The sequence below is a fragment of the Tenrec ecaudatus genome, chromosome 5 (assembly GCF_050624435.1).
Source record: "Tenrec ecaudatus isolate mTenEca1 chromosome 5, mTenEca1.hap1, whole genome shotgun sequence".
Lineage (NCBI taxonomy): Eukaryota > Metazoa > Chordata > Mammalia > Afrosoricida > Tenrecidae > Tenrec > Tenrec ecaudatus.
In genome coordinates, this window is record NC_134534.1 from 28,101,559 (window position 1) to 28,126,219 (window position 24,661).

General features: G+C 37.1%; 2 non-coding genes across 2 annotated transcripts; one reads left to right on the plus strand and one right to left on the minus strand.

Moving 5' to 3' along the window:
• Positions 1–2,439: 2,439 nt before the first annotated feature.
• Positions 2,440–2,596, minus strand: LOC142449389 (U1 spliceosomal RNA). The gene has a single exon (XR_012784580.1). It is a non-coding gene; the product is annotated as a U1 spliceosomal RNA (small nuclear RNA).
• An 18,159-nt stretch (positions 2,597–20,755) lies between these two features.
• Positions 20,756–20,919, plus strand: LOC142449370 (U1 spliceosomal RNA). Its single transcript, XR_012784565.1, has one exon. It is a non-coding gene; the product is annotated as a U1 spliceosomal RNA (small nuclear RNA).
• The last annotated feature ends 3,742 nt before the right edge of the window (positions 20,920–24,661 follow it).

Genomic DNA, 24,661 nt, shown 5'->3' on the forward strand with positions numbered 1-24,661 from the left:
GCAAGAGACAAGGAATGGCATTGTATAATGCTCAGAGGATCTGGAGACCATGAACCAATGAGAATAATAAATATATGCCTGCCTAATGAGAGACCCATGAAATTTGTCAAACTATTCAAAACCCGAAAAAATAAATAACACATTCAACAATTACAGTAAGTGAGTTTAATGCACTGCAATCAGAGAAAGATCACTGGGAAAGAAGCTCAGCAAGGAGGCTATAGAGCTAAACACTACAATTAGGAGACAAGAACTGACAGATGTTGATAGAGCTTTCCATCGAAATGCAAACTAATTCACATTCTTTTCCAGTACACATGGCTCATTTTTTAGACTATACCACATTCTGGGGCACAAGTCCAGCCTAAGTAAACTCAAATGCCTAAAGATTACTCAGATGTCCCTTTTGGACTACCATGTCAGAATGCTGGAGATCAATAAAAGTACAGTCAGAATTTTAGAGAGGAAATTAGAAAGTCTCTAGAAACTAATTAGAATGAAAATAAAACATTCCCAAACCTATGGGAAACAGGAAGACCGTTATCAGAGATAGTTTGAGAGCAATTAATGCATATACGTTAAAGGAAGAGAGATGTATGACTGATAAACCACCAGAAAACCTCTAGCAACTAGACCAGAGTCAACAGAAAAACCCCTCCAATAGAAAAAGAAAAGAAATAATAAACATCAGGGCAGAATTAAATGAGTGGGAAGACAAGAGAACAATGCAAAAAGTCAATGCAGCAAAAGCTGGCTCTTTGATAGCATCAAAGGAATAATAGATAGACTGCTGGCAAGCCTCAGCAAGGGCAGGAAGGAGCAAATATCAATAGCCAGGATGAGGATGAAACGGGAAATCACAACAGATGCCAATGAGATTAAAAGGATAATAACAAAGTACTATGAAAGCCTGTACTCCAATGAATTCAACAATGTGGAAGACATGGACAGTACTGGGAAAAACAATCCCTCCCTAGGTTATCCCAGATAGAGGTCAAGAACCTCAAAAGACCCATAGCAAAAGAAGAAATAGATACGGCTATCATGAAACTACCGACCGGAAAAGCTCCAGACCAGTTGACTTCACAGGAGAATTCTACTAAGCATTCTGGAAGATCTGACATGGATCCTCCACAAATTATTCTAGATCATAAAAAAATATGGCAAAGTCCCAATCTCCTTCTACAAAGCCAGTAAAACTTTGATATCCAAACAAGGTAGGATCTCATAGGAATAGGGAACTAAAGACTGATATCTCTACTGAACATAGATTCCAAAATTCTTAGCAAAATAATGGCCAATAGAATACAAAAGTGTATAAAATATATCCTCCATCATGGTCAAGTGAGATTCATTCCAGGAAAGCAGGGATGGTTTGACATCCGAAAATCCATCAATTTTATATACCATTTTGATAAGAAAAAGTATAAGAATCACGTGGTAATGTAGATAGATGTAGAAAAAGCATTTGACAACATTCAACACCTATTCTAATTAAGACATTCAAGAAAATAGGAATGGAAGAAAAATTCCTCAAGTTAATACAAGCTATCTGTGAAAAGTCAACAGATAACATCATAGTCAATGGAGGAAAGATGCAAACAATTCCACTGAAAAAGGGGACCAGAAAAGGAAGCCCCTTGTCCCCACTTCTATTCAACGTTGAATTTGAGGTCCTACCTAACAACATAAGACAGGGAAGGACATTAAAGTTATCCAAAAAGGGAGAGGAGGAGGTGAAACTGGCAGTATTTGCAAACATGACTCTAGACATTGAAAATCACAAAAGCTCCACAACTGGAGTGCTGACAGTGATAGAGGAATATGGAAGACCGGTAGTATACAAAATCAACAAATAGAAGTCGATTCGTTTGCTACATACATCAGACAAGACATTGGAAGAGGCGATCACAAAGGCAGTGCCCTTCACAGTAGCCAAGCGCACATTGAATATCTAGGGATATCTTTAACCAAAAAACCTAGAAGACTTTTTATAAGAAAAACTATAGGTCCCTTTCACAGGACCCTAAAGCATCCTCCACAAATGGAAGAATATCCAATGTTCATGTATTGGAAGACTCAATACATTAAAGATTTTGATCTTACCCAAAGCACTATAAAAGTTTAACGTTATCCTGATTCAAATACCAACAACTTTCTTCAAAGAATTGAAAAAACGGACCACCAATTTCCTATGGAGAGGGAAGAAGCCCAGAATTATCAGAGAACTCTGTAACACACTTTAAGTGGCAAATTGCTATGAAAATAAAATCATGGACATTATGCATGTAATTCAGTTGATGTTTTAATAAATACTGAAGTTTACTGATTAACCAATAATCTGTGGATGCTACAAATATTGTCATTTTCCTTATTTTATGTAACCTTTTCCATAGATAAATGCAAGAAATATTTGTTACTTTGTACATTTTTTTAAACAAGGGGAAGTATGAGTGCAGTCTCCACTACTATAAATTATGGAGTCGAGTTTCCCACATTTGGGGAAACCAGGGGTCAGCACATCCCAAGTGCAATGGATGAGCCTTGCCCTGGGAAAACTACCTTGTGATCATAGTGTTTTCACTTTGTACAGTTTTTGACAAATACTAACACAATAGCAGCATTTGAATGATTTAGATTCATTTTAAATGTATCATCAAATACATGGGCAAAAATATACAGTGACATCTGTATTGATGTTGCAAAAGCAAAATAAGAAGACAAGATCAGATCCAGAAAGCAATTAGAAGCCATTAAATGTTTCTGGGAAGTGCACAGGTTGATAAAAAGCTATCCACATATTTCTAAACAGTAGCTGTTCATGTTTTAAAAGGTCTCAAACTTGAGACTAACGTATACAAATAGAGGCATTTCAACTTTTCATCTATACTGTGAGGTACAGAATTTACATTATAACAAATGTATCATCTGTCTCAAGGCAAGTGATGTGCATCATATAAAGAATTCAACCAATTTTTATGTAACTAAAGAATTTCATTTGTTAAACATGTCTCATAAAATATGAAGATATTCAACATTCATATTTTTAAAAAACATGATCACTAATTTTCATATGGAAGAAGTTAATATCAGTTTTAAATATATTAATATGGCTTTGCCTTAAAACATTAAGAAAAAAAATGCAAAATTTGACCCTAACATGCAAAGTAATGAGTTTGCAATAATATAAGGTATATTTCATATGTTATACTTATAAAATATCAATATTCTCTATTTTAAATATAAATATTATATAACCATGTATAGCTTATAAAAATTCATGTACCACTGTCTATATATAATATATATGTAACTTGGAAAGCATAAAAATAAACAGACCACAGAGCATTCTCCTAATCCATCCCTCTACTTCCCCAAAAGTAGCTGTTTGATTTTAGTGTGTTCACTTTTGCTGCTTTTCTTTAAAGCTTTCCATATATATGTGCATTAAAAATTAATTGTTTGCCTTTGCATATTTTGAGCTTTTAAAAAAATTTTGTGACTTTTTATTCTCTACTTTTTCTTCACTTCATGTTCCCAAGATTTTTGTTTGAAAAGTGTGGTTTTCCTTGATTCCTTCTGATTATGTTTTATCGTGTACATACTATTTTTCAGTAAAGTGAAATCATTTTCCAAGGCATTGATAAGTACACTTCTCACAGCCACGCTTCCAATGTCTGCTGTTGCACCCCTCGGGCTTCCCTCTCGTTTGGGCTAACTTGTCATTGTGGGCAGCTGCCTTGGCGTGGACGTGGAGTGACCCCTTCACAATCAAATAAAACATGTTCTAGTCCTAGTTGGTCAGACAAGCATTGGTGGCTGGAAGATTCTCTTAGGGCTACGCATTGTTGCAGCTACTGTATAGTTTACCTTTGAGTGCATCCCAATAGAGGGCTCCTATGCCAGCACTATGTGGTACATTTGGGAGCTTTGTGCAAGATTTTAAGCAGCTTTTGCTGTCAACATGGGGAACCAAGTCCTTCTTCCTTCTCTACTCTTAGCCCGATACTCTGCTGCTCTTCATTTTCTAATACAGTTGAAAAAAAGTTTGAAATAAAATATTTTATGAAAATATGATGAGATGTACACTGACTTAAAAGACAATTTGATCCGAATTCACAACAAAACCTCAAACTAAGATGTGTTAGGCAGGGTTCCCTAGAGAAACAAAACCAAAACACACATGAATAAAAGGAATTTAACAGTTGATAATCCACTCAGCAGGACAGAGGCCTCAGTTCATCTTGCTTTTGTGGAACAGTGAATATGTTGAATGTCCTTCAACTCATGCAGGCTGCTTGTCCAAGGAATCTGCCCTGAGGCAAGACAAGCAGAGTTGGTCCACCGACAGCAGACAGCATTGTGGGGATGCAGAGGACCCGATGAAGTCTCAAGCAGCCTGACATAATCCACCAGCAGGCTGGCAAAGCAGGTCTTGAAGGAGTCTCAAGTTGTGATAAAACATGGCAAGGTGACATGATCCATGGGTTGACTCAACCCATAGTGGTGCAGCACACAGATGAGGCAAACGACTAGCTCAAGCAGCAGCATGCTGGTTCAGTCACTGGGAGAACTAGAGACAGGGGCCAGCCTTGGAAATTATTGATCTCCGTTACTCCCCAATCAAACTACTATCTGATTAAACCTCGCCCACATGTTCCTACAGAAGTCTATTTGCCACAATAAACCTAGTTATCACATAAGACACACCATAAGTTTGAGAAAAATAATTAAAACCTCTTTCAAGGTTAATATATTTATTTAGAGTATTGAGACAAAAGGTAAACTTTTCATCAATGACACTACATATCTTTGTGGATGAAGACATTTTCAATAGCATGTAATGCAACAAAACATGACATGATGTGTGTTTTTTTAAATCATAAAATTAAAGTAAAATTCTAGTCTTTTTACAGCTAACTTACTTTCAAGGATGACTACATAAGCTATTGTCTGTGGACAATTGTGTCTTGAAAATGCCACATTCTTGCCTTGCCAGCTGAAACTCACAATTAGAGAAAATCTATAAACTCTATTTCCAGCTCAGTTCTTGTACTACCAGCAGCCTATAATCCACAGTGATTGCGGTGTCTTGTCCAGGAGGCAGCATTACTTGGTTGCCTTGGCAAGAATTATACCCTGGAGTCAGAGTCTGTTTCACAGGCTTGGTGCAAAGCCTTCGATTTAATAGTAGAGAAAGTATTAACTCAAAATAATTTTGAGGCTTCTATAACTGACAAACATCATTGCAATGCACAATAAGTAAGTGTTTATAATCCCATCCTAAAGTCTTTTGGGTAAATCTCTGGAAAGCAATCTATATTGCAACAACATTTGTACAGGTATTTGTCTCTTTAAGATGTGATTTGCAGCCTCAAATGCACTTTAAATTGGTGATTTAGTCTCTAAAACAACCCAGGTAATAATTGAGTTAGGCCATTAACAAGATGTGTAATCAGTCATCCACACCTCATGTGTATTGTGTGCTGTGCAGAACTCTAATTGTAGTGCTGGGAATCCTGTCCTGTGAATAGAACTGGCAGAATGATGGCGACTCAGAGTCCTGACCCCAGTTCGAGACTCCCTAAGGCATGCTCATCTCGGAGAAAACATCTATTTTATAAGCTATACATATCAATTCTACTCTGGGAACCAACTCGCTGTATATTTCCTAAATAATAAAGATAGTGTTGAGAAGACTATTTCTCCTTGGATGCATAGCTAGTTAATGTGAAGTAGGATTTCTACCCTAGAGACATCTATATCAGGGATATGATAGTAGGAAAAAAACTAAGCCTCTCCAATACACAAACCTTATCTGGAAGACAGATTTGTATCCATGGATGCAGTCTGCTTTGCCCTGAAGGGGATTTTATAACACTGCCGTAAAGGAGGCTCACGCTTGGAGCTAGGAATATTTGCAAGGGTAGTACATTTTTACTTGTGAAGTAATTCTTCCCCCTAGAGAGTACATTTGTTTAGGTTTTTGTCTTATAAAAAGTTATTTTAAGGGTTCTCTGAGTGTTGTAGAAGTTTTGTTATCAGGCATGTTGTACATTTTGTTGAATGATTATGCAAAGTGGTAAATGCCAAAAATTGTAAGTGTTAAATATTAACATTAGTAAAATAAACTGATAGTCACAGCTAAGTTAAAGGTTCTTTATTATAACTGCAGCAATACTTAGAAATGATTTAAAAGGAGAGATATTTTTCATGTCATTTTTCATACTATCAGAAGCATTAGCTTAAATATGAAAGAGAATGTTGTATTTAAAAAGAGATGATCGATAAAATAATTTTTCCATGAACATTTTGAAGCCCTTCATTATAGCACAATTGAGCTGTATTTATAAAAGGTATGACATAGAAGAGGGTATCGGAAATGCTGCTAATTACTTGCCTATCAAATTAAGAACATAACCAACTGCCATCGAATTGACTCTAACTCATTACAACCCTATATAGGATAGTCAAACTTCCCCTCAGGGTTTCTGGAATGGCAAACATGTGCAGAAATAGATAACTCAATTCTCCTCCCAAGGATATGGTGCTGGATGGAACCACTGACCTTTCATTTAGCAGCTCCTAGCACCACCAAGATCATTTGAGAAAGTAAAACAGAGGACATCAGAAAGAAAAGTAGATTATGAACGTTTGGAAATTAATTCTAAAATGAACATCTCTGAGGTAACAAAGAGTGAGCCTGAGAAAGGCCTACAATGGTACCGGGTAACACTAGGAGGTGATGTGACGTCCCATGGTTTATTGTAGTGATGGTCACAACACTCTGGAAGATGTTACAAATTATGACATTGCAGAAGGTGTTAAAAAATATTGCACCACACATTTTTAAAAAGTGTGAATTGTAAGCAAGGCAAATTACACACATGTAACATTTGTATAAGCAAACTATAAACAAATATGTTTATATAAATAACATACATACATGTAAAATATTAATATATACATATATATTTGCATTTTACCCTTGTATATAAAATATACATTGAGACAAAGAAAATTGCATCTCATTGAGTCATATGCATTCTTAATATACTCGATTTCATATACACACATTCATTATGAAATAAGCAGCAATGGTCAAAATGCCTCTGTACTTTGATCATAATGTTCTCTCTACCAGGTGCATGACTTCACTATTTTCCTGAATGCTACTTGTACATGACTCCATGTATTTACAGAGGATCAACTTTTCTTGACTGGATATATGTAATGAATGGATTCTGATTATTATTTTAGCAACTACTAGGTAGTGGCATGGTGGAGTCACATATCCCCTGAGAGTACAGGTAGCAGGGAAATGATTTTATGATTCACTGAAGCTCCACCTTTTACATGTGCCATCTACATGGCTGCATGCCTGACTTATGATGCATACAAAGCCAGAAACACCTTTGAAAAGAAGCAAGGACAGCGATCTCTCATGAGTGAGGTTTCTACCCTGAAATGGTTAAAATTCATAAGGGATCCAGGAAGGAGTAGCATGTCAAACTAGCTGTCTTCCTAGGGGCCAAAGTCACCAATTGAAATATCTGAACTGTGAGACCAATCCAACTACTTTCAATAGACTTGCCTACTGTATTTGGTCGATCTTCTGTTTTGTTCAATTTTCTCACACTTATTTTTTATATCCTAAAGGGTTCAAGTCTCCAAATACTTACATTTAGCCCATTCATAAAATTATCCTTAAAACAAAGTATACTTTATGAACTGGATAATTTTGTTTTGTCTTATACTCTGCCTTCTTCCAGGATACACTATTTTTTGCTTTGATCTACTTGCCGTTTCTTTGAAAACATAGCCCCACCCCCCATGATACCAAAAAATACTGTTCTCTAGGAGGATGGCCAAGTCATTGAATATCATGTTTGATAAATGATCAATTTAGACAGAGAGGGTAAGGACCTGAAATTTCCTATATTGGCATATAGTTGAAATCTTATAAATTACCTTTTAGGTAATGTGAGTATCTATAATTGTTCCTATAAATAATATCTTTTGGAAATTAATTATTATGAAATGATCAAACCCCAAAATATACCCCTAAGTACAATATAAATTGCTTTTAAATTTTCAAAGTATACTAAATTAATAGAATTCTTAAATTTTACAAATTAATTTATTTAACTTATAGTTATTAATGACTAAAAGTCCACTCAGAATAAGCTTATAAAACTATAAAAATTATTTAATTTCTTCACCTACATATCAATTATATAAAATTCATCAATAATTATATATTTTGGACAAAAGTCAAAATGAGGAAAACTAAAACAAAGGGGCTATCTCCCTCACTTCCAATAAGTCGACGCAGACTCACGGTTATCCTGTAGATATTTAATATCAGAATTGTTGCCGAAGGCATATTCAGTTGCAAGAACAAATCACAAATGATTAATAACATCAAACCCAAACTCACTGCCATCAAGTAGATTCCTATTCATAGTGATCACAGGGTACAGTCTCTGGGGATTTCTGAGACTAATTCTTCGCAGGAGAAGCCTTGTCTTTATCCAGATTATTAGTATAGTTGACATGTTGTCAGGAGAGACCATTTCCTGGAGAAGGACATTATTTTTGGTAAAGTAAAGGGTCATTGAAAAAGACAAAAGCCTTTGGCAAGATAGTTTGGCTGCATACATATGGCTGTAACAACAGGCTCAAATATAAGAACTTTGGGGAGGATGACACAGAACTTGACCGCATTGGACTATGTCTTGCACAGGGTCGCTACGAGCCTGCACCTCCTCGATGACGCCTAACAGCAACATGGTATATTTTATCTGTGCATCATCTCACGGTTAAACATGTAGCTCATGAAGTTGGCATATCTTATAAATTGTTTCCTTTTGTTATGCAATCACCTATCCTCATCAGGATATGACCATTGAACTTGTGGTCATGGGTGCTTAGATACAAATAGTCATTTAGGAGAGATATCCCATTTTTATTTTAGTCTTCAATATGCCTAGCCACTTATGATAATTCTGTGATTACATTTGTGTTTCTACATCAAGCTTAATTTAGCCTTTAAAATAAATACAATTTCTCATTTTGGAAGTAAATAAACAATTATCTTAATTTTAAACTATAGCTTTATCTCATTCTATGTTTGTTGAAGCATACAAAACACTTTAAATGTTTGTTGAACTATAGTAACTGTTTTCCCCAAATCCTAGTAAATAAAAAATCTGCTTATTAGATTTTAATTTCCAAAATAATTTCTCAAATTTACAGCAGCATCTTGATCCTAATGGTAGCTTTTAGGGAGAAATGATACTGTTTGTTTCATGTTATTTTGATAGATTTGCTTAGGTTAATACTTTATTTTCATGGAAAATCTTTAAAGAAAATTGTGTGAATTCAAAAGAGGAATATAACTTTAACTATTGTGAAGTATTATTCAAAGTAGTTTAAGACTATTGATTTACATAGTTTTCACCACATTCAAAAGAAATATATTTATTCACTTCTGCAACCAGAAAGAAAGAAACATGTTGGCTCACCTGGAAATCTTGGGTCTGCAAGTCCCTATAGTTGCTTGGGTTTGGAGAAAAATCCGGTCTGATATTTGAGCCATGAGTTGGAACTTGCCTACACCTACAGCTGTGTGAGGAGTCCCTAGGTGTAGTGGACTTCTCATTGGGTTAGAGACCACAGGGCTACTGTGATTACAGACCACAGCTTCCATTACAAGTGGAAAACAAAGGTGCAGAGACATTCTTTCAAAGAGTTAATTGCTGAGCCAATATGTCTGGTTTTAGGGGTTTATTCTTGATCATTAAACGAACTTGTTAACTGATTAAACCCAAAGCAAAACAAAACAAAGGCATTGCCATGGACTCAATTCTGACTCATAGTGAGCTTAATAAAAAGAGGGGACCAACCCAGTAAGGGCTTCCATGGCTGCATCCTTTATGGAAACAGGCTTCCACATTTCACCTCCACGCAGAAGTTAGTGGGTTTAAACACTGACCTGTGGTTAAGAGTTGAGTGCTTTAACCACTGTGCAACAAGAGCTTTTCTCAATCTACTGATATTTAAAAATAATTGTTTCTTAATCTTAATTTAGTTCTAGTCTTAATTAATATTACTACTATGTGTGAATGATGCTTTTATCAATTCTACTGATATAATTTTTATATTTATATATGTCTATATATCTATCCCATACAAATATATATATACACTATATATACATACACACACACACTGTTATTGGGGCTTCTTACCACTCTTATTATAATCCAATCATCAATTGTATGAGGCATATTTGTACATTGCCGTCATTCTTTTCTAGACATTTTATTTCCATTGAGCCCTTGGTGTCAGCTCCTCTTTTTTTCCCCTCCTGCCTCTCCCCCATCCCTCGTGGCTCCCTGATAGATTATAAAGTATATTATTACTTTCATTATCATGCTGTCTCCCTTCCCCCATGGTTTCTGTTGTTCTTCTCCCTGGAGGGGTGAGTGTGGTCATGTGTCGATCATTGCAATTGGTTATCCTGTCCTTCCTTCCTCTCCCCCTTTTCCTCCTAGCCTTCTGATATCACTATTCCCATTCCTTTTCCTGGATTCCATGTGAAGTGAGCTTTTATCGTTTAAGTATACCTGTGTACATGCTCCGGTCTAATCCAGATTGAAAAGCAGCACTGGGCCATGAGCGTGGGAGGTGAGGAAGCCTCAAGGAACCAGAGGAATATTGTGTGTCCCATCAGTACTTTACTGCACCTTGTTTGACTCATCCCTTCTCTGCGACTCTCTGTGGGGGGAGGTTCCACTGTCTACAGTGGGTCTCTGCTCCGACCCCACTCATTCTCAACAATATGATTTTTGTTTGTTTGTTATGGATCTTCTGATGCCCGTTACCCCGCCCTGATAACACTTCATGATCATACCATATGAGTTTATATTTTTATATATAAAACTCAGCCTTGTTACACATATCATGTTAATTTTTCCAACAGTGCTATTACAGAGTATATTGGTAAGTAAATCAAGGTTAGGGAGGTTTCTTAGTTTCCTTAATATCACTTCAATGTCAAATTCTTAAATCAGAATATGAATCAAGGTCTGACACGCAAAAATGAAGATGTACCAATGACTTTTCTGTCCTTTACTATTTCACTTAATTATACATTGGTGACAATAATAATTGAATTTGGTTTCTTTCTTTGAGGACGCTCACATTTCCATGGGTGTCAAATACTCAAACAGAAACATTCATATTTCCTGGCTTATAAAGCCCATAGGATGTGCATTTCCTTTGTCTATGGAGTCCCTTTGTGTTTAACTATAAACATTGTCATTTATTTATATTTTCTAAGCATCTTTGTTTATCAAGGGGTCCAGTATAATTTAGCCTACCCTAAGACAACCACAAATACTAATGTTTTTACTTTTAAGAGATGGGGCCTATATAGATGATACCGAAGGGCAAGTTAGATTTGTTAAAACAGCCTACTATTGTTTGCATAAATTTACACAAACATACATAAAACATGGCAATTAAAATTATGTTGCATGTACTACAAAATACTTCTAGTTGTCCATATTTGAAATATGATCATCTTATGTCAAGTTATTCCTATTTATCAATAGTCTTACATAAAAAGATATCTCCCCCTAAATTTTTTTACACATGAAAAAATAGGTTTTTACATGTAAAACATCAAATGCAACTAGCCGAGACCTTTTAGAAAAAGAAGTATGTGTGAAATTTTTAAAGGAATTATAATTAGATGATATTATAACCTTTGTAGGGTATTGACATAAAAAAACAGAATTGCGGTGCTCGCTATTTTTTCGTGAAATATTTCCACAGAATGTTTGCAGAAAAGCTGAGTAGAGTAGACGTTTTACTGCATCATTATATGAACAACAAAATTGTTATTGCAGTAAAATACTGTTTTGTGATTCTTGCTAAGACTCACAAAATGTTTCTGGAGCCTTCCATTACGATACTTCCTAACTTGTAGATCCAAAAGACTGACTACGTAGTATGGCGTGCGCTCAAGAGGATGATGAGACAAAAGTCAGATGGCAGCAAATGCCCTCGCTCTTCAGCTACGACTGAAACGCGGTATGAGAAGCGTGCTTGTTTCTAGTCCCGAGGCCTTTTGCTTCAATTCTAATAGCAGAGCACTCTGTTCCCCCTATAGATGAACTGTGCTTGATCAGGAAATCTCTGACATGCTCTTTAATGCAATAGAAATGTAACACTAAAAGTTCATCAGCACATGGACTTTGTAAAGCTGGACCTTCAAAATGGAAAGTCAGAAGGAGGAAGCTCGGTGGAGTCAATTATACCAGAAGTAATTTTTGGCTGTTTAGTAAAGGGCATAATAAATACATTTAACAGATAGAGGAACAAATAGAAATTATTTTTTGAGGGTTATGGTCACAAAATATGAATTTAAAATTACATTTAATTAAAGAGTATTTACTTAGTTTATAATTGAATGCTATGGATTGAAATGTCTTCAAAAATAGCTGTTACTGTGACCAGGCAACAATGGTCAGGATTATGTCAATATTTTTCATTTAATGATCTAATGTAATTACCTTATATGTTATAGCAACTGAAATTTAATGAGACAAGGATTAGAGGTGCTTATGTCATTGAGGAAGAATAAAAATCTACAGGACTAGGTTATACATTGAGTCAATAAATCTCTTTTGAGATATATAGGAGATTTTAAAATGATATTAGATATCAGAAGACTTCAATAATACTTCAAAAGGTAAGTCAGGAACAAAGTACATCCCCTGGACTCAGGATTTCTGTGTTGAGAAGTTCCTAGGTTCAGGGTAAGATTGAGGTAAGACACATGGCAATCTCCAAAAACACTAAGCTCATAAATATTGAGAAGAGACCAACACCTGTGTCCAGAGGGCATAGAGAAAGCCTTCCTCCAGCGGCGGTGCATGTGTGTGCCCTTCTACTCTCGGAATCTGTGAACAAGTCCATTGCCATTGGTCAGCGCTGCCCACTGCGTAATGTATGCCATAGCAGGACTCGACACCAAGACGATCTGATTGAGGGTTTGAGAATAGAAAAGGCAAATATGCAGTTGAAATATGTCGACAATTTCTTTAAAACACCTTTAAAATGGGTGTCTTAGTCCTCTCCCTATGAGTGTGGATCAGGTTAGTTATTTAAATATAGCAAGTGGAATCTGGTAGGAAAATGAAATTTTCCATCCAAGAGACATCATAAAAGGCCTCCTAGCTTCCTTCTTTCCCTTTCTCTTATGCATCTCACTCATGGGCACACCGGCTCCCACATTGTGATGCCGGAGAAAGGGCGCAACTGCGTGGAGAGGAACTGAGGCCTCTGGTCAATAGTCAGAAGGATGAGCCATCTTGGAGGGAAGCCTTCACTCCTCAGCCCAGGTTTGGGATGACACTGGTCTGGCTGACATCATCACTACAACCTGAGAAAGTCTGAGCAGCCGCCCCCAGGTAAGCTGCTCGCAAGTTGCGGACCCACACGAACTCTGGTATAGTCGATGACTGCTTTTTCCAGGAGCCTGGTGATGGGCTATTTTTGGCACTACAATAGATAACTAGCCCAAAGTTGCATAGGAGCTGTAATGAACCGGTGAGAAGTAAGGAACAAGAGGAGAAAGCATTCCAAAGGAACTGTGAAATGATTATGCTTTTGAAGGCAGTTGTACCATTAGCTGGGTGAATGAGAAACAGCATCCTGTGGACAAGAAATTCCTAAAATAACATATCACAGCATTTTTCATAATATACCAGAGGGCTTCAAAATGGTCATGAAGAATATGCATTACATTCTCAGTCTATATTTCCAAGGACTTTCCTGAAGCCCCCATATATAGAGGAATCATCTGTATAGAAATCATATGTGTAGGACTATGCATTATATATATAATTCCTATCTGTTTTGCATTTATAATATATAAGTAATCCCACTGTTTCACTTATAGACAATTCCTACTTACCCTTTAATGTTATGCAAATTTGCTCTAATTTTGGAATGCTTAAACCAATCTCTACTTGCAACAAATTATTCATCACAGTCACCTTTACTTCCTCCTTGTACAGCTTTTAAATCACTCAGGGCTTTGAGCCATTTCTTGCACTAATGCCAGGCTAAATAAGAAGCCCTATGCACCTGGTCCAACTTACCTGCAAAACCTTAACAGCATGAATAGAAACAGAGCTCATTGATGGTGCCGTGACTGCCTGTACTGACGAGTATCCTAGTTTTTACGAGTATTGAGTTAGAAACAAATTTGAAAGTCAATCTGCTAATAGACCTTTAAAATATGTTCATCTTTTAAACAGTTAGAGAAAATTCTTGTCAGAGATACTTATAGTTACCTTATAAAGCCCAAACTGTCAAACTCTACAGCTTTACATTTGAAGGATGACTGGGAGGCAAATACATAAACAGGCACTTAAACCAAACCCAAGCCAACCCCACCTGAGAGCCAGTCATTCTGACTCATAGTAAGCCTGAAAAAGGTTCAAGGCTGCACATTTTTATGGGAGAAGACAGTCCAATCTTTCTTCCTGGGGGCACATGGTGTGTTTCAATAATGGATCTTGATTTAACAATCCAATGTTTACACAAGAGTGCCACCCAGCTTCCTGGAACAGACTCTTCTCCTTGTCATCCTGCTCTTACTGACTCATAGGGACCCTAACGGCAGAAGAGAACCATCCCTTGGGTACCTAGGCTGCCCATCTTTATAGGAACAGAACGCTGCACCTTCATCCCAAGGAGTGACTCATGGCTCTCAATCAGTGTAAATATTCAAACCATCTTGTAGTTAGTAGTAGAACCTGTAAGCCACAATACCAAGGCTCCTTAAACAGACACTTAACAGCCCAGAAATTGGTAATACTCACAGATTTCTCAATGCCAAAGAACATGTTATATTGGAGAAACATGAATCATGTCCATACTAAAATGTGTGTTCAGTGTTTGTATGTTATGTGTATGTATGTTTATGTGTTTGTGTCTTGTGTGAGACTGGACCAAAGCTTTACCCAGGGACATTTCTATACATTATTTTTTATTCTAGTAAATATTCTAAAACATACAAACTATTTATTTGAAATATATTCTGAGCACCTAATATGTGCCAACTCCTAGAGAACTAAATAAAGTTGTTATTAGTTGAATTCAAGAAAGCCCAACTCATGACAGCCTCATGTTGGAAATTAAAAGTGATGCCAATGCTGCTCACAAGGAACAAGGAGGATCAGATCTTCACCCCCTCACCCCCACAAATGTATGCAAAAATAAACAAGATGATAAAATAGAACAGCGATTATGAAAGAAATATGGGGGTGGTGTTGAGCTAGATCTACTTTTGATACTATTCCTGTGAAAAATACGTACCTGCAATAGGATAACAAGTTAAGAACTAGAGTATGAGGAAGGGCTAGAGCTGAGATTAATATGGCAGGAGGAAAGCCAAGAGCATTCCAGTAATGAAGAGTTACTTATAGCAAAGGTCATGTGGGAAAGAACTTGGCTTGTTTGAGAGAAAGTTCAAGGTGAGAGAACAGTCACCAGGAGGCATGATGGCTTGATCACTGACAAAAAGATGCCCCTGAGTGAATGAGGCTAGACAGAGGGTACCAGAAGGGAAGGTGAGTTGTGAAAACCTTATTTTATGTGTAAAGAAAAGTAATTGGGATAGATAGTATAGGACTTGCATAAATTATATAATTTTTATTCTACATTTTAAGTTCTTTTCTAGAGAAGACAAAAAGGGAGGAATGGAGAATTGGGTGTGATGAAATGAGAGGGAATGGTGGTTTAGAAATTGTAGTGACATTGTGATAGAGAGAAGATGATTTATTGAAGAGCTAGTAGAATAGTGCTGTTGATTATTTGTTAGGCAAAGAGAACTAGATATTCCTCCCTGAGCTTCTAAAATGAGTTTCCCATTGTATTGGTATTAATATTAATTAAAGGAGAAACAATATTTGAATTATGGCTTAGTCAATATAGAGGGTTATCAGAAAGATAACTCAAATGGTCTTTGAAATTTAAAATATTAACACTCAATTCCACCTCTATACTGTTGCATGCAATTATGTCTTCCGTCTCCACACCAAAACCTTCTTCCATCAGTATTAGTCACTTTCTCTGTTCCGTTTGAACACTTCATCTGAATTATAGAATTTATTTTGAATTTATATATCATGTCCCTTAATGAAGAACCTTGAGAAAGCTTAATTTCTCGGGCAAACAATGAATTATCAGTATAAGCTGAAATATAACTTTAAAAATGTAGGTATGTATAAATCCGAGTTGAGATTACTCTAAGATTTTCACATAGTCTAGCTCTAGCTTTCGATAAAAAGACATTTAAGGATGAAAAAGAGCAAGAGGGAAGGAAAGAGGTATAAAGGACGGAAAGGAGGACACAGGATTGCTGTCTGGTGCTCGTCAGTATCACATCCCATTCATACTCAGAGACAGCTCGGTGAAGAGCTTGTCCCTGGCCTTTTACCAGATGAGATGACCGTGCTAGGAGCTCCATGTGGTAGCGCAGCCATCACCTGAGAGCTGGAGCACTTTGCAATAGCTGATCTGTGACAAGTAACACACAGTCACTCTGTAATGGCCATGTTGATTCCAGTCCATTTCCCTGATTAATGTGTGTTCTTGTCACACAGCGAGTCCAGGTGTTACTAAGGAATTTGTGTTTGGCTCTCATCTTTCTGCACACTTGAATACGACTGTCAATGTAGCACAAGTCATTACATTCACAATACACTCAATGAGGTTCAAACTATGGATAGAGATAGTCAGTAATATGTGTTTTCTTCCTAATGATATTTAACTACCCTGTCTTAGCCAGTGTACATTGTGTTTTAATTGTCTACTCTTATAATGATTCTAGCCAACTAGAAATAGTAGTATGCATTATAGACGATCTCTATTGGCTATAAGCTTCCTTAGCAATATTTGCAGAGTGAACCAGTGGTTTCCTTAATTGGATACTCATTGTAGAAAGTAATTATAAAATGATATTATAATAAAACTTTAGTTCAAGGAATAATAAGAAAAGTATTGTTATACATATTTAATAACTGGTAATGTTCTTCTAACCAGAGTTTCCCAAAGTGGGCCACACCACCCCCAGAGGGGTCAAAGGGGTCTGAAAAAGTAGATACCAACACTTTATTCTCTATTATGGGCTATATAAAAGTTTTATTTATGTATTTTAATTGCCAGGAATCACTACGTTATTTATTTATATTTTAAAAAAAACCAGGCTTACAGGTCATGTCTCAGGAACATCTTATATTCTTTTTCTTGATTTCTTTGCTTGCTTTTCTTTTCAGTTTCAAGAGCAACATCCTTATCTTTTTATAACACCTTTTTAAAAAAATACTTTTATTGGGGGCTCTTGTATATCTTTTCACAATCCATACATTCCTCCAATGTGTCAAGCACATTTGCACATATGCTGCCATCATCATTTTCACAGCATTCTCTTCCCACTTGAACACAATATCAGCTCCCTATTTCTTCCCCCTTCCCTCCTCCACCTGTCCTCCCTCACAAACCCTTGATAAGTTATAGATCATTTTTTCCATATCTTACAACATTCTCTGTCGCTCCTCTCTCACTGTCCTATTATTTGTCCCCCTGTGAGGGGGTTTTAGATTGATCCTTGTGATTGAACCCCCATTCCTCCCCCCACCCTCCTGTAATCCTCTTGGTTTCTCTATTCTCCTTGTTGGCCCTGAGGGGTTTAAATATCCTGGATTCTCTGTGTTGCAAGCTCTTGTCTGTAACAATATGCATGCTCTGGTGTAATCAATTTTTTAAGGTAGAATTGAGCTCATGATATTGGGGGGAAGGAAATTTATGTGTTTCATCGGCGCTATACTGCACCCTGACTGGCTCATTTCTTCCCTATGATCCCTCAGTGAAGGGATGTCCAATTGTATACAGATGGGAATTGGGTCTCCACTCCATGCACCGCCCCCCTCCACCCATTCACCATGGGAATGGTTTTATTCTGGATTTTAGATGCCTGATACTTGATTTCATCAATACCTAATGATTATACAGACTGGTATGCTTCTTCTATGTGGGCTGTGTTGCTTCTAAGTTAGATGGTCACTTGTTTATATTTAAGCCTCTAAGACCCCAGACACTATATCTTTTGATAGCTGAGCACCATCTGCTTTCTACACCACATTTGCTTATGCACCCATTTTGTCTTAAGCAATCATATTGGGAAGGTAAGCATCACAGAATGCCAGATTGTTAGAACAAAGTGTTCTTGTGTTAAGGGAGTACTTGAGTTGAGGTCCAATATCTATATACAACCTTAATTCTTAACATATAGATATGAGTACATAGTTCTATTACTCTCTCATTGTATATATTTCCATATGTACATGCCTGTAATTAGGCCTCTATACATGTCCTTTGCGTCCTGGTTCATTCCTCTATTCCCTTTTTTAACTTCTCTCATCCCACCATCATGTCCGGCTTCATTCAGGTTTAGCAATTCCTCACTGCTACATTGCCCTTGATTGAGCCCACTAGGCATCCTTAGCTGTTAGCATTGTATTACAATAAATCACTATTTTGTACATGGATCATCCTTGATCCTTTCCTGTATGTAGTAAACTTTTGCAGGTCATTTTTCAGATCAGGGTGTGTGATCTGTTCTATTAGAAGAGTCTTTTCGTGCACCCCGACTCAGCAAGTTAAATTATCTAATTTTTTTCTTAAGACCACAACTCAAACTTTATTTTTCAATGAATTTTTCCTGAAAAATCCCACAACTGCATACAACACACAGATTCCCCTTTGGGGCCTATTACAACTGAAAGTTTGCAGTTCATATGAATTGTCCATCTTTGGTTAGGATCTTTTTTCCCCATTAGACCACAAGTCTCCTGAAAGCAATCTAAATTTTTTTTGTCTGATTTAAATTAAGCCACCAAAGGGACTTTCTGAAAATCAAAGCAAAAAATAAATGGAAAATGTAACCAGGGGAGGGAGAAAAGTTGAAATCCACTAAGATCTAGATTGTTACCTTAACATGATGCATCCATCATTTCACTGGGACTTCACCTGTTTATATGACAGGTGTTATTACCATGGGAACCCAGGCAGCACCTTGGGAAAGTGCTCAGTTGTCAACAAAGAGGTTTAAATTTTTTTTTTAGTTTTATCACTTAAGAGTTATATAAGTGGCTAATGTTTTGTGTATTAGTATCCTCTACTGCAAAACGAGTATTTTAATAAGTTAGGAAACTTTTCTCTATCTCCATGATGCATCAGTTTCTGGGCTTATTCAGGGTATTAAAATATGGGATACATTTTATGAGGAAACACACTTTGTTAGCTATAGAGTTCTATATAACCATTGTAGAACTGATTCCTACTTTTATTGACCTTCAGCCCGGAACAGAAGCCCCCCACTCTCTCCACCCTCGACTCCCCTAGGTTGTAATCTCTATAGAGCAAATGAGTAAATTTGCTCCACAAATTCGGTGGGCTTGAACGGAAGGCATTTTGGTTAGAAGCCAAGCACTTAACCATTGAATCAATAAGGTTCCTTGCCTGGATGAACACTCCTCCACTGCCAGATAGGTTCTGCCTCACAGCTGCCTATGGAACCATGGAGAACTCTTCTTTAGGGTCTTGCCGAACCATAAGTAAACCATAAGTATTTCTGAGAGCGGACAGCCTCCTCTTTCTCCCACAGTGCGCTGGTAGTTTGAATCACCACCTGTCTTGGGGCTGGCAGCCCCACGCTTACACGACAGGATGAAGAAGTACGTTTACAAAGGAAGACTACCCTACAGAAGAACGGACGCATTTAGATGACGGTGCTGGCAAAACATTTGCAAGTGGACGGAACTGTCAGAAGAACAAGTCAATCTGCCTTGAAAGATGCACAACCATCATGATGCCTAGAAGCGATGGTGGTGGGACTTTTTTTCACTTTCTTTTGACATGTTTTAAGGAGACCCCAGTCCTTGGGAAAGCACCTCAGGCGTGGTAAGTTAGAGAGTCAGCAAAAGAGGGCAAAGCCACGGGGAGATGGATTGACACCGTGACTAAAACAACGGGCTCAACTATAGCAACAGTGGTGGTGATGGTACAGGACGCAGCAGTGCTTGGCTCTCTGTTGAATACACGGTCAGTATCAGTGAGCAACAACTTCACTCCATCAACAGTGCAAGCGTAAACCTTAGAGAAAACTTTACAGTCCCATTCATCACTTCGAGGATGTGGGTGTCATGTCTATTTTTCTGACATTGGCATCTATTTCTTCGTTTTAAGCTCAACTAAGAAAAAAAGTTCACATTTACTGTCACAATTGATTTGATAGCAGTTAGTTGCGGTTTTGTTTATTTAATTAATTAAAAATTTTTTTTAGCACCTGCTATTGTTGTGAGGTGTATTGAACTGATTTCAGTTTATAGTGGCCCGTGACACACGAGAGCTGCCCCATAGGGATTCTTGAGTGTAACCTTCACGGAAGCACATTGCCAGGTCTCTCTCCAACGCAGCCTCTGGGCGGGTTTAAACCACCAACCTTTCAGTGAGAGGCTGTACTCCACCATTTGCACCACCAGGACTTCCTATGACCCAAATAATCTTGTTTAATATTCAACAAACTCCGTTCATTGAAATTTAAAAGATTGAGTGAAGCCATCATGCAATCAAAACCCATAAAACTAGTATGCCAATATTATTTGAACACATGCTTACCTGGCCAGGGAGACACCTTGATCAGGAGGGTGGTTTTCCCAGGGTGAGTCTCACCCATTGCACTCCAGATGTGCTGACCCCTGTGATTTCCCCAAATTCAGGAAACTTGACTGCATAATTTGTGGTAGTGGGGGACTGCATTCGTGCTCTCCACTGTTAAGAAAAAAAAAAATTTGAACACTTATTCATTTAAAATTTGTTTATATTCCTGTATAAATAGGAATTACCATATTTAAAGCAGCATTATTTTTATCACGATGTAAATTATGCTGAAAATACTTTGTACACAATGAAGCATATGGTTGATAATCTAATATTAATATTTTAATTATGATGTATATTAATGTAAAATGTTAGGAAGTGCTTAATAGTTCTTCTAGGCTTTTGAACTCTGCCTCAGGTTGATGGACTTTTGGACAGGAAACATACTCCTTTATAAAAGTACCATATATACACTAAGATAGGGAAATGTTGCATTAGAGAGAGATAATTAGTATTAATCTTTCCAAATAAGAATTTCAACATTTTAGAGAATAAATCATGTGAGCATTGATTAGCACTCTATCCCCTAAATCAATGAATCCATTGTTTTCCCTAACTTGCAACTACCCATTTTCTCCTCAATTCCCTAATAGTAGCAAGGGCCAAAATATGACATCACTTTTAATAAATTTGAGATTACTTTTCCTAGAGGAAAATGATGGTGGTGCAAGCTGTATTTTACTGATTAGCTTGATTGGGTGGCTTACTTATTTATTCACTTGCTTGTTTATTTCATGTTTCTCAGATTTCTCAGATAAACAACAGACTGCTAAACCTCCCAGCTAGCGGCTCCACAGGCGAAAAAGGAGGCTGTTTTCCTGTAAAGACTTCTAGGCTCAGCACCCTCCCTCAGGCCCCACTGGATGAAATGTACACCACAGTGATGTTCCTTGGTCCACATCCTCTTCAGAATCCAGCCTGTACTTCTGACAGTTCCCTGGCAATGGGCTGCTGGAATCATTTTTGGAAGAGAACCCTTTTTTAAACTTCCTTTATTTATTTATTGTGTGTGATAGCAATGATGGCATTCTATAACTTTCACATTCTTTTGGGTCAGCTTTCTTTGGAAAGAACACCAATACGGATTTCCTCCAGTCAGTTGGCCATGTAGCTGTCCTCCAGATTTCCCAGCAGAGACCAGTGAGTGTGTCCTGAGCTTCTTCAGCTTTCTGAAATATTTTAATGGGCACAGCATCAAATCATGGAGCCTTGTTTTTGACTAATGCATTCACGCCCACAGGCAACCTCTTGAAACTGGACTGCTGACTAGTTCTTTTTGGAACCGTGACGGCTATCTCGCCATCTTCTCTTGATGCCCCTACAGCATTCCGTATTTTGTATACAGAGTCTTTCAAAATTGCAATTCAAGGCTTGAAGTTTTTCTTGAGTTTGTTTTAAGTTTCAGATATGCCAAGCATGTTTTTCTCTTTGGGTTTTCTAATTTTAGGTCCTTACAAACTTTGTTATGTTTGGCTTTGTTTTCTCAAGCTGCCTATGAAATTTTCTATTCAACTCTTTTATTTCATTCTTTCTTCCATTTGCTTTAGCTACTCTCTGATTCATAGGAATTTCAGAGTCTCTTCTGACATCCATTTTAATATTTTCTTTCTTTTTTTAATGACCTTTGTTCTCTTCTTGAATGATGGTCTTGACGTAATCTCAGTTATCAGGTCTTCAGTCATTAATGGTCAATGTATCAATTCCGCCCTTGAGATGTCTTAGAAATTCAGGTGATAGACTCAAGATCATATGTTGGCTCCTTGAGATTGTTTTTATCTAATTCAGCTTCATCCTGAACGTGTCCATGAGCAATTGATGGTCTGCTCCACAGTCAGCCCTGCTGTGGTTTTAGCTGTTGATACTGAGCTTCTCCATCTTGTCTTCCCTCAGAGGAAGTCCATTTTTGCTCTGTATATTCAATATTGGAAAGTTTATATATATAAAGCAGTCTTTTGTGTTGTTGAAAAAGTATTTTCTTTGTACAAGTGATTGATTTTGCAAAATTCTATCATGCAATCTCCAGCTTCATTTCTATCACCAAGCCATATTTTCTAATTACTGTTCCTTCCCATTGTTTTCAACTTTTGTATTCCAATCACCAATAACTATTACTGCATCTTGATTGCATGTTTAATCAATTTCCAACTGAAGTCAGGAGAATTCTTCAATTTCTTCAACATTCTCTTTTACAGTTGGTGCATAAATTTGAATTTCTTTGAAGTCAGATAGATATAATCAGATCAAAGATAGCATTGTGTTTCATGAAGATTTAGCAAGAGCTTTTTGATAATGAATGTCATGATATTCCTCTTGATTCTGTTATTGTTAGCATAGTATAGCATACGATTTCCTGATTCAAAATGGCCAATACTGATCCATTTCAGCTCACTAATTTCTAGACATCAGTCTTCATTTGCTCCATTTCATTTTCGAATACTTTCAATGATCCTAAATCCATACATTACATATTCCAAGTTCTAATCATTAAAATATTTGTTGCTTTTCTATTTACCTTTACCATCAATTAAAATCCCCAGGCTCCACTTCCACAGACTTTGCCTGACTCAAGTCACCATGGTCAACTCCCTTCCAAGCAGTGATGTCTCTTCATTCCTATTTCTCATGTCCTCAGACTTGAGGGCCTCATCTGCCAATAGTATCACTGACAATGTTCTGTACTTGCTTAGGCTTTCAGTATTTGAAAATGCTTTGAAACCATGCAGAAAGTTTTCAGTGACTTCTTCCTTCAAAGTGGAGATCCGAGTCCTTCTCCATTGTCTGTTTTTAGTCTGGAAGCTCAGCCGAACCTATTCACTTTGGATGACCTTGCTGGCATTTGAAACACCAGTGACATTGCTTCTATGCTCACAGCAACACACAAGTCCCCACAGTATGAAAAACTGAAAGGCAAGTGGTCGGCTAATAATATATTTCAAAATAGTGAATGGTGTATTTTCAAATATTGAAGTGATAAATATATAACTGATTATGCTTAAGGTTCCTTTTGAATATAACACTGCATTATGAACAACAATATATATGTGCTATATGAGGGGTACCCCCAAAAAACCCAATGCTCATTTGACTTGTTTTGTTTTTGATGTGAGGAGGATAGTGCATTTGGAGTTTGTTCCACCATTTCAGACTGTTAATCAAATTTTCTCTTTAGAGGTTGTGAAAAGATTACATAACAGTGTGTGACAAAAAGGTCCTGATTTATGGCAGACAGGGACTGGTTTTGGCACCATGACAATGAGCCTGCTCATGCAGCCACCTCAGTGTTCCAGTTTTTGACCAAAAACAGCATGCTTTTCTTGTCCATGCACCTGACACACTTGACCTTGCTCTGTGCAACTGCTTTTTGTTTCTGCAAATGAAGAGGGACATGAAAGGACTGCAATTTGATGAAGCAGAAGAAGTGAAGAAAAAAACAAGAGAGATGCTGTCAGCCATCCAAGCAGATGAGCTTGAAAAATGTTTCCAAGAACAGAATCGCTGATTTGACAAATGTATAAAGTGTAATGGAGAGTACTTTGAAGGTTAGAAGGGTGTGTTGTAAAAAAATTTAAATACGCAGCTTTGGGGAAAATGTCCATTTTTGGAGGGGTGCCCCTCGTATTAATAGTATAGGTTATAAGCATTGTTCATAATGCAGAGTTATATTTAAAATAGACCCTCCCCTTAATCAGTTCTGTCATTATCAATTCACTATTTCTAAATAGTTTAAAAGGATACAAAATGTCAAAATAGGCCTATGAATCACAAAGTGTACTTCAAACTGTAAAAATATTGATTCATTTTGTAGGCAACTTGAGTATAAAATCTACATATTTCCTGATTTTTAGATCCAAACTAT